The sequence below is a fragment of the Chrysochloris asiatica genome, unplaced genomic scaffold (genome assembly GCF_000296735.1).
Source record: "Chrysochloris asiatica unplaced genomic scaffold, ChrAsi1.0 scaffold00128, whole genome shotgun sequence".
Lineage (NCBI taxonomy): Eukaryota > Metazoa > Chordata > Mammalia > Afrosoricida > Chrysochloridae > Chrysochloris > Chrysochloris asiatica.
In genome coordinates this window covers 6017592-6028715 of record NW_006408646.1, presented here as the reverse complement: position 1 = coordinate 6028715, position 11124 = coordinate 6017592, and positions in this window count along the sequence as shown.

The window sequence follows — 11124 nt, the reverse complement described above, 5'->3', positions numbered from 1 at the left end:
GGTCGCTATGAGTCGGTGCTGACTCTATGGCACCTAACAACAACATTTAGTCACTGAAAACCTTATGAATAGAAGAGAAACACTGTCAGGTAGAGTGCCAGAAATTGAGTCCCTCAGGTTGGAAGAGTTGACTGTGGTAACGCGAATGGAGAAAAGCCCACGGGACCTTCATTTGCTGATGAGGCACAACTCAAAATGAAAAGAAACAGCTGTAAGCTTCCATTGAAAATCGGAAAGTGGAATGTACGAAGTTTGAATCTGGGAAAATTGGAAGTTGTCAAAAATGAAATGAAATGCATAAACATCAATATCTTAGACATTAGTGAGCTGAAATAGACTGGTATTGGCCATTTTGAATCTGATGACAAATGTGGTTTACTTTGTCGAAAATGACAAATTGAAGAGGAATGTTGTTGTATCCATTGTCAAAAAGAACACATTCAGATCAGTCATGAGGTACAATGCTGTCTGTGATAGGATAATATCCATGCGCCTACAGGGAAGCCCAGTTAATACCACTATTTTTCAAATTTATGCACCAACCACTAAAGCCAGTGAGGATGAAATAGAAGATTTCCACCAACTTCTTCAATCTGAAATTGATCAAACATGCAATCAAGATGTATTGATCTTTACTGGTGATTGGAATGCAAAAATTGGGAGCAAGGAGGAAGGATCAGTGGTTGGAAAATATGGCCTTGGTGATAGAAATGATGCTGGAGAATGCATCATAGAATTCTGCAAAACCAATGACTTGTTCATTTCAAATACTTTCTTTAGACAGCATAAGAGACGACTATACACATGGGCCTCCCCAGATGGAATACATAGAAATCAAATTGACTACATCTGCAGAAAGAGACTATGGAAAAGTTCCATATCATCAGTCAAAACAAGGCCAGGGGCAGACTGGAACAGACCATCAATTCCTTATATGCAAATTCAAACTGAAGCTGAAGAAAATGAAAACACGAGAGCCAAAATGTGACCTTGAATATATCCCACCAGAATTTAGAGATCATCTGAAGAACAGATTTGATACATTAAACACTAAAGACCAGAAGAGTTGTGGGATGACATCAAGAACATGCATGAAGAAAGCAAAAAGTCATTGAGAAGACAAGAAAGAAGGAAAAGGCCGAAATGGATTTCAGAAGAGACTGAAACTAGCTCTCCAACGTAGAGTTGCTAAAGCAAATGGAAGAACTGACAAGGTCCAAGAGCTGAACAGAAAATTTCAAAGATAAGCTCAAGAAGATAAAGCCAAATATTACAACAAAATGTACAAATATCTGGAATCAGAAAACCAAAATGGAAGAACATGCTCAGCATTTCTCAAGCTGCGGGAACTGAAGAAAAAATTCAAGCCTCGACTTTCGTTATTGAAGGATTCTCTTGGCAAATTATTGAATGATGCAGAAAGCATCAAGAGAAGAAGGAAGGAATATGCAGAGTCACTACAGTACCAAAAGGAAATGGTTGATTTTCAAACATTTCAAGAGGTAGCATATGACCCTGAGCCAATGATACTGAAGGAGGAAGTCCAAGGTGCGTTGAAGAACAAGGCACCAGGAATTGATGGAATAAACATTGAAATCTTTCAAGAAAGTGAGGTGGCACAGGAGGTACTCATCTCTGCCAAGAAATTTGGAAGACAACTCTCTGGCTGACTGGATTGGAAGAGATCCATATTTGTGCCCATTCCAAAGAGAGGTGACCCAACGGAATGTGGAAATCAACGGACAATCTCTTTGATATCCCATGTGTGTAAAGTTTTACTAAAGGTAATACAGAAATGGCTGCAAGCATTCGTTGACAGAGAACTTCCAGAGGTTCAAGCCGGATTCAGAAGAGACTGTGGAATAAGGGATATCATTGCTGATATCCGATGGATCTTGACTGAAAGCAGACTATGCAAAGGCTTTTGATTGTGTGGATCATGACAAGCTATGGACAACATTGCGAAGTATGAGTAAAGTATTCCAGAACATCTGTATGCTGAACAAATAATCCGAGAAGCTGGGTTCTATGAAGAAAAATGTGGCATCAGGAATGGAGGAAGACTCTTAACAACCTGCGATATGCAGATGATACAACTTTGCTTCCTGAAAGTGAAGAGGACTTAAAACATTTACTGATGAAGGTCAAAGAGCACAGCTTTCGGTATGGATTATATCTCAATGTCAAGAAAACAAAAATCCTCACCACTGGACTAATAAACATTTTTATCAATGGAAAAAAGATTGAAGTCAAGGACTTCATTCTTCTTGGATCAACTATTAACATTCATGGAAGCACTCAAGAAATCAAGCGACGTATTAGACAAATCTGCTTCACAAGACCTTTTTAAAGTGTTGAAGAGCAAAGATGTCAGCTTGAGGACTAAGGTGCACCTGACCCAAGCCATGGACTGAATAAAGAAGACCATAGAAGAATTGATGCTTTTGAGTTATGGTGTTGGAGGAGACTATTGAAAGTGCCATGGGCTGCCAAAAGAACCAATAGATTCATTTTGGAAGAAGTGCAGCCAGAGTGCTCCTTGGAGGCCAAGATGGCCATACTTCATTTCTCATACTTAGGACATATTTTCAGGAGGGAGCAGTCACTGGAGAAGGATATCATGTTTGGTAAGGTGGAGGGTCAGAGAAAAAGAGGAAGACCCCCAACAAGATGTATTGGCCCAGTGGCAGTATCGATGGACTCAAGCGTGGCAACAGTAGTGAGGTTGGCCCAGGATCGGGCAGTGTTTCATTCTGCTGTGCATAAGGTCGCTATGAGTCGGTACCAAGTGTATGGCACCTAAGAACAACATACAGGTTGAATAAGTATGGTGAAAGAATACAACCCTGTCACACACCTTTCTTAATTTTAAATTATTCAGTGTTCCCATGTTCTGTTTGAATAACTGCCTCTTGGTCCATACACAGATTCCTCATGAGCATAATTAATTATGGGAATACTCATAATTCCCAATGTTGTCCAGCTTGTCATGATCCACAAAATTGAAAGCCTTTGCGTAGTCAATAAAGCACAGGTAAACATCTTTCTGATTATTTTTTACCTTCAGCCAAGATCCATTGGACATCAGCAATGATATCCCTCGTTCCACAGCCTCTTCTGAATCCAGCTTGAACCTCTGGAAGTCCTCTTCACTTCCAGAAAATAAGACTATCATATGCATATCGCAGGCTGTTACTAAATCTTCCTTTAATCCTGATGCCACAGTCTTCTTCATGTAATCTATTCTAGATTACTTGCTCAATATACAAATTGAATAAATACAGTGAAAGGATATAACTGTGGTACACACCTTTCCTAATTTTAAACCATTCTGTATCCTCTTGTTCTGTTCTAACAACTTCCTCTTAGTCTGTGTACAGGTTCCTCATGAGCACAATTAAATGTTATGGAACACCCATTCTTCACAATGTTATCCACAGTTTGTCATGGTCCACACAGTTGAAAGTCTGTTTCAGAGATAAACTGTATGGACATAGTATATGGAGGACATAGGGAGAAACAATAGCTTCAAGTTTAGATATTTTAATAAAGGTTTCTGTGATTTAGTAACAATACTTTTGACATATTATTGTGAGCTGCCATTGAAGAAATTCTCATGGCGAGCCTAAATGATAGTAGAACTGCTTCACAGTTTTCAGTAGTGACCTTTCAGAAACAAGTTGTCAGACCTTTGTTTTCAGGTGCCTTGGCTGTGTTTGAACTACCAACCCTTCAATTAGTAATTGATCACTTAATCATTTGCACTATCCAGGGTCTCCTCATCTTAAGAATAATGGTTTAATTATATGTTACAATTAACATTTTTTAATTGGTAAAATACATAACAAATTGTGCATCAGTTCAACAGTTTCTACCTGCTTAATTCAGTAACATGGATTACATTCTTTGAGGTGTGCAATCATTCTCGCCATCTTTTTTGAGTTATTCCTCCACCATTAACATGAGCTCTTTGCTCATGTTTCCTATCTAACATAGTTTCCTTCTAACCTTTAGAGTTAGTGTTGTCAATTCTATCTATCCCATATAATTCAGGAGCCCTGGTGGTAAAATGGGTTAAGCATTGGGCTGCTAACCAGAAGGTCAGCAATTCAGACCCACCATCACCTCCATGGGGAAAAGATGGGATAGTCTGCTTCTGTAAAGATTTACAGCCTCAGAAACCATATTGGGCCAGTTCTACTCTACCTTTTTTTCTTCTTTTACAAGTTTTTTTTGTGACTTGAGTGATAGTTTACATGGGAGAACATTGGTTTTACACCATCATTTCGTTGCAATGATTACAACCTCCTCTGTGTGTCATCATTCAACAGTATTTGCGTCTATTCCCTCTGTTTTTGTTTTTGTGGAGATGGAGATGTACACAAAAAAACTCAAGTTGAGTAATTTAAACAACCAAAGGGCACATTCTGCAGGCCTGCCTCATGGCCAGCGGCACTTAGTTTTTCTCTTTCCATGAGTCCAGCGTACTCAGCTGCTCTCTGCCTCCATTTCTAGTGTCTCTGATTTTCTGGATAGGGTCCCACATTCTACTCGTGCTCTTCTCCCTTGATGGTCCAAGGGTCCTCTGTTCCTGGACTGTAAAATTAACTACTCCCCCATTTTTGTTACGGAATTTCTACCTTTACAGCTGTGACAGTCACAATTAGTCATGATTACAATTATTATTGAATCATAAGTATCTTATCCCCATCTCTTTTCACTAGATCTATCTAGACAAGATGAAAACTATTCAGTGGGGACTCTTATCTTCTCCCACACACTCTTAAACTAAACTCCCTTTTGAAAACCTGGAAGCCAGTCACTTTGTGCTTTCATTGCCCCCTCATTTTAAGTAACCACTGTCTTAAGTTGCCTGTCCCTATCTATCCTGTATGCAGAGGGGATAGAATTGGTACTTGATGTGAAGATTTCTTCCCTCTCTGTTGGGTTTTTTTTTTTGTTTTGTTTTTTTAATGTTTTGTTGTGAATTATGTGATAGTTTACATGGGAGAACATTAGTTTTACATGTATCCTATTGTATATTGTTTCATTGCCATGGTTACAATCCCCTCCATGCATCATCAACCAACCAAAGGGTATACCCCACAAGCCTGCCCCTTGGTCATCAGCACACAGCCCCTCTCCCTCTCTTAGTCTAGAGTCCCCAGCCACTCCATCTCTCCACGTCATCGTCTCTGCCTCCATCTCTGGCATCACTGTTTCTCTGGGTAAGGTCCTGCACTCCACTCTTCTCCCTTGATGGTCCCAGGGACATCTGGTCCTGCACTGCAAAGTCAACCACTCTCCTCCTTTCGCTACAAAACATCTACCTTTACATTTACCAACCCTCATAATCCGTCCTGATAGCACTATTGTACCACAAAAGTCCGATCCCCACCTCCTTTCATCAGTCCCACCTAGACAGATTGGATGCCACTCAGTGGAGATTCTACCCTCCTCCATGCCCTCTGGATCTAGGCTCCCTCTTGAAAGTTTGTAAGCTGGTCACTTCTTGCCTTTGTAGCCTCTCCCATTTTGGGTAGCCAAAGTCCAAGTTGCCCATCCCTGTCTACTCTATGTATGGAGGGGGTGGGAATGATCCTTGCTATAAAGATTTGTCCCCTCTTTTGAGCTACTGAATCCATAGGTGTAGGTCAAGTTCATCAAATTGTATCAGATTACTCTTTTTTACCTCTTCTTTCTTCTTCTGGTTGAGCTCTGATCATCCAGTCATTGAAGCCAGGTCAAGTGGTATTATCTGCAAGTGTGGGTGTTCTGGTGCATATGCCCTCATTTCTTATCAGCAGGACGCTTCACTATAGTCCTCTGTGACTATGTCACTGACTCTGGGCCCAGGAGTCCCCAGGTCTTGCCATACTGCTGGCCAACCAGGTCTCCCTGGGTTCACAGGAGTCTCTTAAACATAGTAGGACTTAGCTCACAGCTTCATTGCTGTTTTTCCCTCACTTCCCCTTATTGGTGACCAATGTGGTCACCAGTCACAGCGCATGTCTATTGGTCTATTCCGATTGAGTTTCAGTCTTGGAAGGGGGTTTGCCCTGAGGGACCCAACCATTGCCTTGGTGTCTCCTGGGCGAACAACTTGCTTGTTCTTGTAGTAATCAGTCTGAGTGCTGTTACTCTTTTGTATTTTTCCTGTTGGTCTTTCTTTCAAGAAGTATCTTTTGTTCTTCTATCCACGACAGGCTGGTCTGCTTGTCCTTTCAAGTGGAGATTTCCCACCTTCTGGATGGGGTTCAGGATTCCACCTATGATCTTATGCAATGCAGAGGCTCCGCAGGAAGTCTCCTTCACTGGGTAAGTTGTAACCCCATTTTAGATACTCCAATCAGTTATAGGCAGAAGACAGAGTTACAAGCTTTCTATGGTGATATTTCTGGTTATTCCTTTCTCTCCCCCTCAAGTATCTATTTTACAATGGTATGCAAGGGAAACCAAGATTCAAAAGACAGCCAAGCATCTTAACCTTATTTCCCTCCTTTCAGTTCTACTGAGTCACTATCAGTTGGTATTGACTTGAAGGGAGTGGGTACAGATAGTTTTTTATAGAGAATAATGCTCAAGGCAGACATTTTTAACTAGTTAAAGGTAAGCTATTGTTTGATTTCTAAGAAGACTTCAGGGATATTTATTGCAATTATAATTTAAAGCTTGCTGAATCCAAGATGAAAAAAATTTTATTTTTCAAGATTATCTCAGTGTGGTATAGTGAATTATCTAATGTTGCTTTTAGTCATAGTCTGTAACCCTCACCAAATGTTTCTCCCTGCTGGGCCCAGGTGAGAGATGATACGGAGAGAATGATATGATTTAGCTGTGGATACTCACCGAGTTAATTGTAGTTGTAAAAACTTGAAACTCAAGCATGATTATAAAATGAACCATCTCAGAAGCAGGAGGGGGATCTCACTACTGTCAAAGAAGAGCCAGGAGGGGATCATGTCCTTTGGACTCCAGGATCCCTATGCATTAAATCTCCTCGACCCAGGGACAGAAAACTGTGACACGAGAGGAGTGGCAAAAGAGCAGTAACATCAGAACTAAGAGCCAGAGCATGGGACAGTGAACTTCCTTCCCATTCCCCAGAGCAAGTAAAGCTGAGTGACTTTGGGTAGGAAGCTTGCTGATAGAATGGGGTTTCTCCAGGCACTTAAGTGGAGGAGCTAGGTTTGCTGACCCATGGAGCTAGAGCTGAGTGCCTTCATGCTGAGGCTTACGGTGGAGTGGTGTGTCCTGTGGACATTTATCAGCAGTTGACTGAAACAACAATACCCTGAGCATTTCTGACTCCGAGTTGTAATCTACTAACTTTCCCACCACTTGTCTGTCAGTTTGTTATTGTGGTGGACAGGTTTCAACTGAGCTTCCAGACTAAATCAGACTAGGAAGAAGGAGAGGAAGATTACTTCGAAATGTTTCACCACTGAAAACCTTATGAATAATAGTAGCAGAACATTGTCAGATATACTACCAGAAAATGAAAACATTAGAATAGCAGCCCTTTATAGAGTTTCTTCTATCGCTCATCTGTCACTTTGTTGTACTATAATGGCTTGTGTGTTGCTGTGATGCTGGAAGCTATGCCACCTGTATCTTACATGCCAGCAGGGTCACCCATAGTGCACAGATTAGAGCTGAACTTCCAGATTGAGAATGGAAAAAAAGAGAGGCAGACTACTTCTGAATATCTACCCATAAGGTTTTCACCTTATGAATCATAGTGGAACACGCAGATAACACCAAAATATTGAATATTAAAACATTATGAATAGCACCAGAATATTATCAGAAAATGAGCCCCTCAGGTTGGAAGGCACTCAAAATACGACTGGGGAAGAGCTGCCTCCTCAAAGTACAGTTGAATGTGAGGAAGAGAATGGAGTAAAGCTTTTGGGACCTTCACTTACTGATGGGGCACAGTCAAAATGAGGAGAAACAGCCCCTGGCCTTGTTTTTTCACTGATGATATGGAGCTTTTCCATTGTATCTTTCCAGAGATGTAGTCAATTTGATTTCTATGGTTTCCATCTGGCAAGGTCCATGTGTATAGTCATCTCTTATGCTGTCTAAAGAAGGTATTTGAAATGAATAAGTCATTGGTTTTGCAGAATTCTATCATGTGTTCTCCAGCATCATTTCTATCACTGAGGCCATATTTTCCAACCACTGATCCTTCCTCTTTGCTCCAAATCTTTCCATTCCAATCACCAGTAATGATCAATACATCTTGATTGCATGTTTGATCAATTTCAGATTGAAGAAGTTGATAGAATTCTTCTATTTCATCCTCACTGGCTTTAGTGGTTGGTGCATAAATTTGAAAAATAGTGGTATTAACTGGGCTTCCCTGTAGGTGCATGGATATTATCCTATCACAGTGTTGTACCTTGTGACTGATCTGAATATGTTCTTTTTGATGATGAATGCAACACCATTCCTCTTCAATTTGTCATTCCCGGCATAGTAAACCATGTGGTTGTCAGATTCAAAATGGCCAATACCAGTCCATTTCAGTTCACTAATGCCTAAGATATCGATGTTTATGCATTTTGACAATTTCCAATTTTCCCAGATTCATACTTCATACATTCCATGTTCTGATTTTCAGTGGATGTTTACAGCTGTTTCTCTTCATTTTGAGTTGTGCCCCATTAGCAAATGAAGGTCCCACGGACTTTTCTTCCATAGGCTTTATTCCATTCGTGTTATCACGGTCAACTCTACTTTGAGGAGGCAGCTCTTCCCCAGTCGCAGTTTGAGTGCCTTCCATCCTGAGGGGCTCATTTTCTAGCACTATATCTGACAGTGTTTCTCTGCTATTCATAAGGTTTTTAGTGACTAAATATTTGGAAATAGTTCATTACTCTTTCTTCCTAGTCTGTCTTTGTCTGGAAGCTCATCTGAAACCTGTCCACCATGGATAGGGTCGACCCTGCTGGTATTTAAAATACCGATGGCATAGCTTTCGGAATCACAGCAACTCACAAGTACAACAAACAGTACGACAAACTGACAGACAAGTGGTGGCCGTTTGGTTTTAAGTGGAAATATCACTTTAAATTTCTATGAGATCTGTGCGCATTTGTAGTAGAACCCTCTGGGGAGGTGATGGGGTGTCCATTCACTCAGGCATCCCTTCTAGTCACCAGACTGGAGGTGTGCAGACAGCGAGAAACCAATGAACAGATGCCAAAAAAAGAATGTCCACACGTGTATCTCCGCGGTTCTGTCAAGGCATTTGTGGCTGTTCTGATCCTTCCCCTGCTTGGTAAGCCTTCCAAGCTTCTAAATATTCCTTTATATGTGGTTCAGAGTTCTAGCACAATCCCCTGAACCTGCTTGGTCTGGTATTCTGTGTTGTTGCTGATGGAGCTCCTTACGGCACATCTACCTGATCTGTCATTCTGTAGTCTACTCCCAGCAAGGGTAGCTATTTTTATAAATATCTCTATAGTTAGTAATAAAAACAGTTTGTTTGTTTGTTTTTTTGTAAGATCATCTTGCATGCATCAGTCTACCTTGACTGGCTGCTGTGTGGCTCCTCATAACAGTCACTCCTCAGTCTGTATACTGAACAAATCATCCGAGAAGCTGGTTTACGTGAGTGAAGAAGGTGGCATCAGGATTGGAGGAAGACTCATTAATAACCTCTGATATACAGATTATCCAACCTTGCTTGCTGAAAGTAAAAATTATTTAAAATACTTAGTAATGAAGATCAAAGACCACAGCCTTCAGTATGGGTTGCACCTCAATGTAAAGGAAGCAAAAATCATCACCACTGCACCAATAAATTACATGATGATAAACGGAAAAAATAGTTGTAAAAGACTTTATTTTGCTTGGATCAACTATTGACACTCATGGAAGCAGCAGTTAAGAAATTAAGCAATGTGTTACATTAGGTAAATCTGTACAAGACCTTTTCAGAGTGTTCAAGGCAAAGATGTCAGTTTGAGGACTAAAGTGCACCTAACTCAAACCGTGGTAACATCAATAACCTCATATGCATGTGAAAGTTGGGTATTAAATACAGAAGACCATAGAATAATTAATGCATTTGAGTTATAATGTTGAAGAAGAATATTAAAAGTACCATGGACTGCCAGAAGAATAAACAAACTTTTGTTGAAAGAAGTACAGCCAGAATGCTCTTTAGAAGCCAGGATGGTGAGACTTCCGTCTCTCATACTTTTTTCCCAAGTACCATTCCCACTAGTCTCCGTTTGTTACTGGAAGTGCTAATGGCACCTCTGCCCTAAATGAGAAGGCTCCTGCCTTCTACTGATTAAGACTAGTCAGGAGAGGCAGAATTCCCACATAAGCAAGAGCTTATTAGAAAGAAGCCGAGACAGGAAGGCTTAATACAACATTTAACCCCAGATAAAAGTGTTGCTGGGATTTAGAAAGGTTTTAGACAGGAAAAGGCCTAATTGTTTATAGGGATAGACAGGGATTTCCAGAAAGTGGCCCGTTTAGGAGAGGCCATGCTAACTGGGTGCATGTACAGCATTTCTTCAGGAAGTTTTGGTAGCATAGTGGTTACCAATCAGACTGCTAATCTCAATGTTTGAGGTTCCATGGGAGAAAGATGAGACTTTCTGCTCCTGTAAAGATTGACAGCCTTGGAAACCCTATGCAGGGTCTCTATGAGTCAGAATCGATTCCATGCACATCACCACCACAGCATTTCTTCAAGATGGATTCTATTGTAAAGGCAGACAAAAGATAGGGGCAGACAAAACTTAATCTGGGATGCTGCAAATGTGTAGTTCTTTGTTGTTGTTATTCTTAAGTGCTGTCAAGTCGGTTCCAACTCATAGCAACCCTGTACAGGGTTTCCGAGGTTGTAAATCTTTACGGGATTAGAAAACCTCATCTTTATCCCATGGAGCAGCTGGTAGTACTACGCTACCAGAGCTCCTTTAGTTCTTTAGGACTCCTGAATTCAAGACCTTTCCAGGGGCTTGCGTTCTCATTTTTCCTCAGCAGAAGGTCATTTTTGCTTATACGTAGGGAACTGGGTAAAACCATTCGGTCTATAAAACATCTTATAAGAAAGTAAAATATGGAATTTTATAGGTGGTCTATTCTTTCTCAATT